The 6,638-nt window shown below is 38.2% G+C and overlaps 1 pseudogene across 1 annotated transcript; it reads right to left on the bottom strand.

Annotated features, from left to right (window-relative positions):
- LOC143547457 (cellulose synthase A catalytic subunit 6 [UDP-forming]-like) lies at positions 1 to 5,558 on the bottom strand (annotated as a pseudogene). The gene is made up of 14 exons (XR_013137772.1): positions 5,392 to 5,558; positions 5,262 to 5,361; positions 4,930 to 5,125; positions 4,640 to 4,854; positions 4,451 to 4,559; positions 4,170 to 4,347; positions 3,461 to 4,073; positions 3,243 to 3,380; positions 3,038 to 3,163; positions 2,728 to 2,940; positions 2,076 to 2,349; positions 1,785 to 1,981; positions 848 to 1,198; positions 1 to 764 (listed from the first exon to the last, which is right to left on the bottom strand). The product of XR_013137772.1 is annotated as a cellulose synthase A catalytic subunit 6 [UDP-forming]-like (transcript).
- Positions 5,559 to 6,638: the final 1,080 nt, after the last annotated feature.

Below are 6,638 nucleotides of genomic sequence, written 5' to 3'. Positions count from 1 at the left end.
GTTTCCACGGCATGAGACTCGATTACACAGACTCCACAAAAAATCTAAATGAATCAAATACAAAAAAAAAACTTCAAAAAAAAAAAAACAAATATCACAAGTCCGTCCTTGTATCTACACATTCGTTTTTCACATCTCCTTGCTATATATTTTATATACTACTACATCTATATATTGACTGATCAGTCACAGTCCAACCCGCACACCTCCAACACGATCCCACCCCGGTCCAGAAACGGGTTAATCCGCACCCACACAAGTGACAAGATGGACGCTAGAAGAATCGCCCACACGATAAGAATAGTAGGCACATTGCTCTGTTTCCCCATCATACCTTTCAAGAAAGGATACAAATGAAGAATCACCCATATTGCAAAGAACAACCTCCCGAACAGTGGGCCCCATGACTCGTACCCGTTGCTGATTGCATCCGATATCCCAACCACCACACCGATTATGTTAAAGATCAACAGGGTTAATGGCGGGAGCAACAGAGTCGTCCATTTGAACAGATACAGCTCTGCGTATTCACCATCGTCTCCACCCTTTGATGTCACGGTGAAGTTAGTGTTCACACCAACCAACACTTTTAGAAGACCTTGAAATAATGCAAATAGATGAGCCGACACACCACCGATCACCCAGAATTGCTCGTTTCTCCAGAAATCGTCGATTGCAACGCGTCCCCATTGGATCTCGAGGACACTAGTAACCGCAATTGATAAAAACATCAGCATGAAAAGAATGCTTGCATAATTGCTTATCTGCATGCACAAACATCATGTATTGTTATGTATAATCATTTTTTATTTTTATAGTGAGCTCCATAATATTAATAATAATTTACCTCAGGGACGATGAACTTTCCGGTGAGAAGACAGACTGCGGGGAGGGTACAATAAGCGACTAGAGGAATGGAAGTTAAAGGATACACGACTGAATTTATGTAAGAGAACCGCTCCAATGGCTTCAAACCGCACCCGTACCCGTACCAAATTGGGCAATGTTTGCTGAATAAGATCTCAACCGAACCCAGGGCCCACCGGAGAACTTGGTGAAGACGGTCAGAAAGATTGATAGGAGCCGAACCCTTGAATGCTGCTAGCTTTGGCATGCAATACACCGATCGCCAACCATGGCAGTGCATTTTGAACCCCGTTAAGATATCTTCAGTAACCGAACCATAAATCCATCCAACCTATTTGTTTAAATATAAGCTTTCAGCAAATGTAATATGCAGAAATAATAAGTTATCTATTACAAAATAATAAAACCTTTTATGCAAATCCATGCGTTGCAGCAAAATAGTTAGTAAACACTTAAAAAATCATATAAAAAAACAAAAACAAAGCAAACCTGTTAAAAAAGGTAAACTGTTTACAAATAAAATCAGAAAATAAAGGCGCATCAAAACCATAAAAAAGTCAAGTGTTAAAAAAATGACGCTAAAAAGACATTAACCGTTGGAAAAAATGATGTTAAAAAACCACGTTTTTTTTATATTCAAAACCTTATGTTAAAAAAGTAAACAGAAAACCCGAATTAGTTGCAAGAAGCCAAGAAACAAACTCAAATTCTTCCAATACTTCTAAGTTCTAAAAGAATGTAATATCATTTAGATAATTACATGTATAAAATAAAGTCATGTGAATAAAAAAAATGATAAGAAAATGATGGTATGTGTGAGTGGGGACCAGCTTGCATCATTAGCCATACGACTTTAAGAAGCAAAAGATGAATAGTAATTTTAAGTTTTTTAGTTTATATTTTAGTGTTATATTTACCTCTTTCCCCCATTCGGTTTTATCTTCATAACCACAACTTATGACATGAATGGCTTCCTTTAGTAGCGATGCTGAGGTTGCTCCGGGTGGAACACCACCTTCTTCAACGAGTGTCGATGCAATAAACACAGGAGATTGACCAAATTTCTTCTCAAACTTTATCTGAGGCATTAATGATGTTTTCTCACTATCAATTCCTGACACAAATATAATAATAACAATAATTGTGTTAGAAGAAATAGAAGTAGAACCAGAATAACAACAATAACAGTCACCGAAAGTTATAATTACCTTCGATTCCTTCTTCAATATTCTCGAGTGCATATATCTGAGTTGAAGCCTCCATCTTCTTACTCTTTTTGGTCTTCTCCTTGGTTTTTCCTTTGCTCTTCTTCTTCCTTGATCCAAAACAACAACACCACCAATTTGGAAAGCAGTTGCAGGTTCTGCCAGGTGCCTTCTTCTTGGTTGGTGCATCGTATCCGTACAATGCTTGTCTCCTGAAGACACACCCGGTTCCTACATAAATAGGTCCTTGGATTCCATCCAGCCCTTTCATGTTTATCTTAACAGAAACAAAAACAAAAAGTATGTTACAAAATATTCATAAAAAGATAAATATTTGAATTATATGTACAAAATATCCATCTTCTTACTCTTTTTGGTCTTCTCCTTGGTTTTTCCTTTGCTCTTCTTCTTCCTTGATCCAAAACAACAACACCACCAATTTGGAAAGCAGTTGCAGGTTCTGCCAGGTGCCTTCTTCTTGGTTGGTGCATCGTATCCGTACAATGCTTGTCTCCTGAAGACACACCCGGTTCCTACATAAATAGGTCCTTGGATTCCATCCAGCCCTTTCATGTTTATCTTAACAGAAACAAAAACAAAAAGTATGTTACAAAATATTCATAAAAAGATAAATATTTGAATTATATGTACATACATCAAAGAAGACGACATTGCGATTGGAATACCGATCGTGACGATCGATACCATCAAACCGTTGAGGGAATTGCACATAGCAGATTTTCTTCCCGGATGTGGGGTCCATCATGAAACACATGGATTCGCGCAATGCTTTGCTGTTGTTTATGTAGTGATCACAATCAACATTCAGCAGGTAAGGTGCGTTTGAAACCACAGCCGACACTCAGATCTTGAAAAAACAAAGAAAACACAGGTTATAACCAACTATGAAGACAAAGATATTATAAATTGTACATTACATTACATCAATGAAGATAAAGTAATACCAGAGCGTTCATAGCACCAGCTTTCTTGTGGTGATCAAATCCTGGCCTCTTTTCACGAGAAACATAAACGAGACGTGGTAACTCGTTTCCTTCCAAGTCACGTACACCATTTTGCCCAAGGAAAACCTACATTAAAATATTCATAGAAAGGTGTTAAAAGTGGTGATGGAAACAGAGAAGAGAAATTGTATGCATGCACACACACCTGGATCATTCCAGGATGATCCCTGACATTGTTTCCGGGCCACGGGGTACCATCTTGCATTGTCCATCCTTCTTCTGGAACCTTCTGGGCCATTGAAACAAGCCCGTTTATCCGTATTTTAAACTCTTCATAATCCCTCTGAGTAACAAATCATACCAATTTCAGGTTTCATAAAACTAAAAGATTCAACAATTGACCATAAAAGTCAACTCAATTACCTTCATAGCACGGCGTTCCCGAACAAACGTAGGGTGAACTTTGTCTTTAAGATAATCAACCTTTTGAGCAAAGTACCACTCGGGAGCACGGGGCTCGATGCTGAACTTCTTGCAGAACGGAACCCACTTCCTCGCAAACTCAGACGTCTCAGACAAAGCTTCAAATGTAAGCATGGCAGCACCATCATCAGAGACGTAACATGCAACTTTATCCACCGGATAATCAACCGCTAAGATCGATAACACCGTGTTTGCAGTGATTAACGGTGGTTCTTTCAACGGATCGACCGTACTCACAAAAACATCCACAGGAGCTAACTCAGATGGCTTCCCGTCTTTTTCATACCTCAGTGACAAACGGTCAAGATATGTTTCACGTTCAATTGGGAACCGTTTTGGGAATTGATCAAAGATCCATGATACCGCGAACCATATCTCACAAATAATTGAAGTCAACCATAAAGCATACGCATCATTGACTGGATGAAGGATTCTATAATGAAAGAAGAGTCCAAGAATCACGAGACGAAATATTATCACCATTCGGTATGGACTTATCTTGCTTGAAGGTATTGGTAACTTTCTTGACAACGGTTGTCTCCCCTCATCCATCCTACACACGAGAATATTTCACACAAAGAAAGCGAGTCACATCATTTGTTTCTAATAATTAGTATTCATCATCACAATGATAACAAGAATTACTTACGTTGGCAAGTCGGGATCATCAACATCACCACCATTCCCACCACCATCACCTTGGTGTTTCACCATTTGAAGTTTATCGTTCTGTCTTCTCCGCCATTCTTCCATTCTATCCTTCCATGCAACCGTTCCATAACCATAAACAGCCAGGTCTTTCTTAGGATCCATTGGCCTTGGCGGCACTGCACCACACCATCACCACCAACAACAACAGTCATTTTTTATCCAATAATCATGCATTATTATCATAAAGACTCCAAAGTAAAATACACAACTAAAACTTACAAGAAACTGATGAAGCAGTGTCAGAAAACGGCATAGGATGCACGCGCTTTGCACAATTCATAAACGGTGGGACGATTAAAGCATGTTTGTCTGCTGAAATCCCTTCATCCTATCAATTAAATTTAACAACTTGATATAATTAGACCAATCACAAACTTCTGATAATAATAATAATAATAATAATATTACCTCTTGACCATAAGTAAGCAGAGGAATCTCGGGGTTCAAAGCAGCTCCATCGACCTCAGAAGGTGTGGCGAAACCCGAAGCATTCGACCCAACATTAAGGCGCAAAGAAAGCATAGCCTCAGCAACACTATGAGGATCATTATTCCTAAACTCAGACTCATTATCCAAATCATCAAATTCATCTTCCTCCTCATCACCGTCCACTCGCGGACTCCCTGCAACACATTTTATCAGTCAAAAATCGATCAAATTACCGACAAAAAAAAAAAAAAGAAAAAAACTTCCACTACCTTTAATCCGCTTAAACCTGGTCTTGCATTGAGGACACGCTTGATTCCCCTCTCGTCTTTCGTATTCATAACAAGGCCTGCAAATAGGAAACGCACACTCGTTGCACGCAACGAACGGTTCGCCATCGACCGTAATTTCGATCTCGTCGCCACAAATCTGACAAATCTGGCCACTCAATTCTTTCACAGATGTAACCTAATCAATAAGAATCACATTAATTGCTAAATTGGGTGCTGAAATAGTCAAAACCTAAATCGAAGATGAAAAAGTAACGGCACCGACAGAAATTAAATAAATAAAATTAGGGTTTAGTTTGGTTTAGTTGACTTACTCGTCCGACTTCATCAGCATTGATTAATACAAACTCGTTACGGTTATGAGAGCCTGCAATAAGTCGTCCTTTGGTGTCCATTGAATCATCAAAAAGAAGAAGAAGAAGAAGAAGAAGAAGAAGAAGAAGATAGAGTGAGGTGTAATTATAATTACTGTGTGAGTGTGTGTGTGTGTGTGTGGTGATAGAAGAAGAAGATGTAGAAGAGAAGAAGACAACGACAGACAGCGTGGGTGTTAAATTCTAGAGAGAGAAAGTTAATAATAAAAGTAGAGAGAGAGAGTTGAACGCGTATGTAATGTTATACTAATGTTTTAATGTTGAATGTTAATGTTTAACAGAAGGGACACAGATTGCTTTGATGGGTCTGTCTTCGATGAGTTCTAAATTGGAAAGTGGGTGGGCCCTACCGGAGGGAAGACCTGTAGCGTGGATGACGGTGGTCCTTGGACTGGAGGTCGCGAGGGTGTTATCGTCATTTTAATAATCGTCGGCACCTTTTTTTTTTTATATATATTTATGTTATGGAAATTAGTGTGCCAATAATTGAAGTATTAATTATAATTTCAGCTTGCAAAGTATTTTCCTTTTTGGTATGAAAACAATCGTAAAATGAGTAATAACTATAATTTTGACTTTTTGGTAGTATTAATTATAATTTCAGCTTGCAAAGTATTTTCCTCTACCGAGCCCTTTTTAAACATGGTCTAACCTAGTTAGTTTTTGATTATACGAACGTTGACTTAACACAAACATTTATAATTTGATAAGGCAGCTACCTACGTCACACTCTCATCACAAGCTCACCTTCACCTTCACCTGCCATCGCTGTCATCAGCCACCACCACCTATTGGGATTTTTTTATTACATGACCCGACCCAATCCAAATCGAACCATCTTTTTTTTTATGTTTAGCAATAGATAACTATTTCCAAAAAATTTCGACTCTGTGAAAAGGTTTCTATGTCCGCCACTAGTGGCCTTTTTAGCATATTCCATCCGACATTTCTTTGAACACACGTTAGACAGCTTAAATGATGGTTTTTTAACTCCGTGTTTTATTTAAGTATTTAACTATCTTATAACTAAGATTCTCATCTATTTCATCTATTATAAATACAACACCAATTTCCCTCGCCGATATATAAATTATTTTGTTGATCGTTTACTATATATAATTAACAAGTTTGGTGTCGTAAGTGGCCTATTGGACCACTTGGCGGCACCGTACTAGTCGGTGAATTTTTTATATTTTGAAATTCGGTTACCATAATAAACGTAATGGAAACCGACCAAACGATAATTTTTTTTGTTTTAGTTCCCGAACCATCACAAATCTAAAAGGAACAAACCGAATTTAAAGTCCATGTACGACA

Source organism: Bidens hawaiensis, unplaced genomic scaffold (genome assembly GCF_021521415.1).
Source record: "Bidens hawaiensis isolate Kalapana, Puna unplaced genomic scaffold, B.hawaiensis_p1.1 tig00014720_1, whole genome shotgun sequence".
NCBI lineage: Eukaryota > Viridiplantae > Streptophyta > Magnoliopsida > Asterales > Asteraceae > Bidens > Bidens hawaiensis.
The sequence above is the reverse complement of the archived record's forward strand: the minus strand, read 5'-3'. Positions and strand labels throughout refer to the sequence as shown.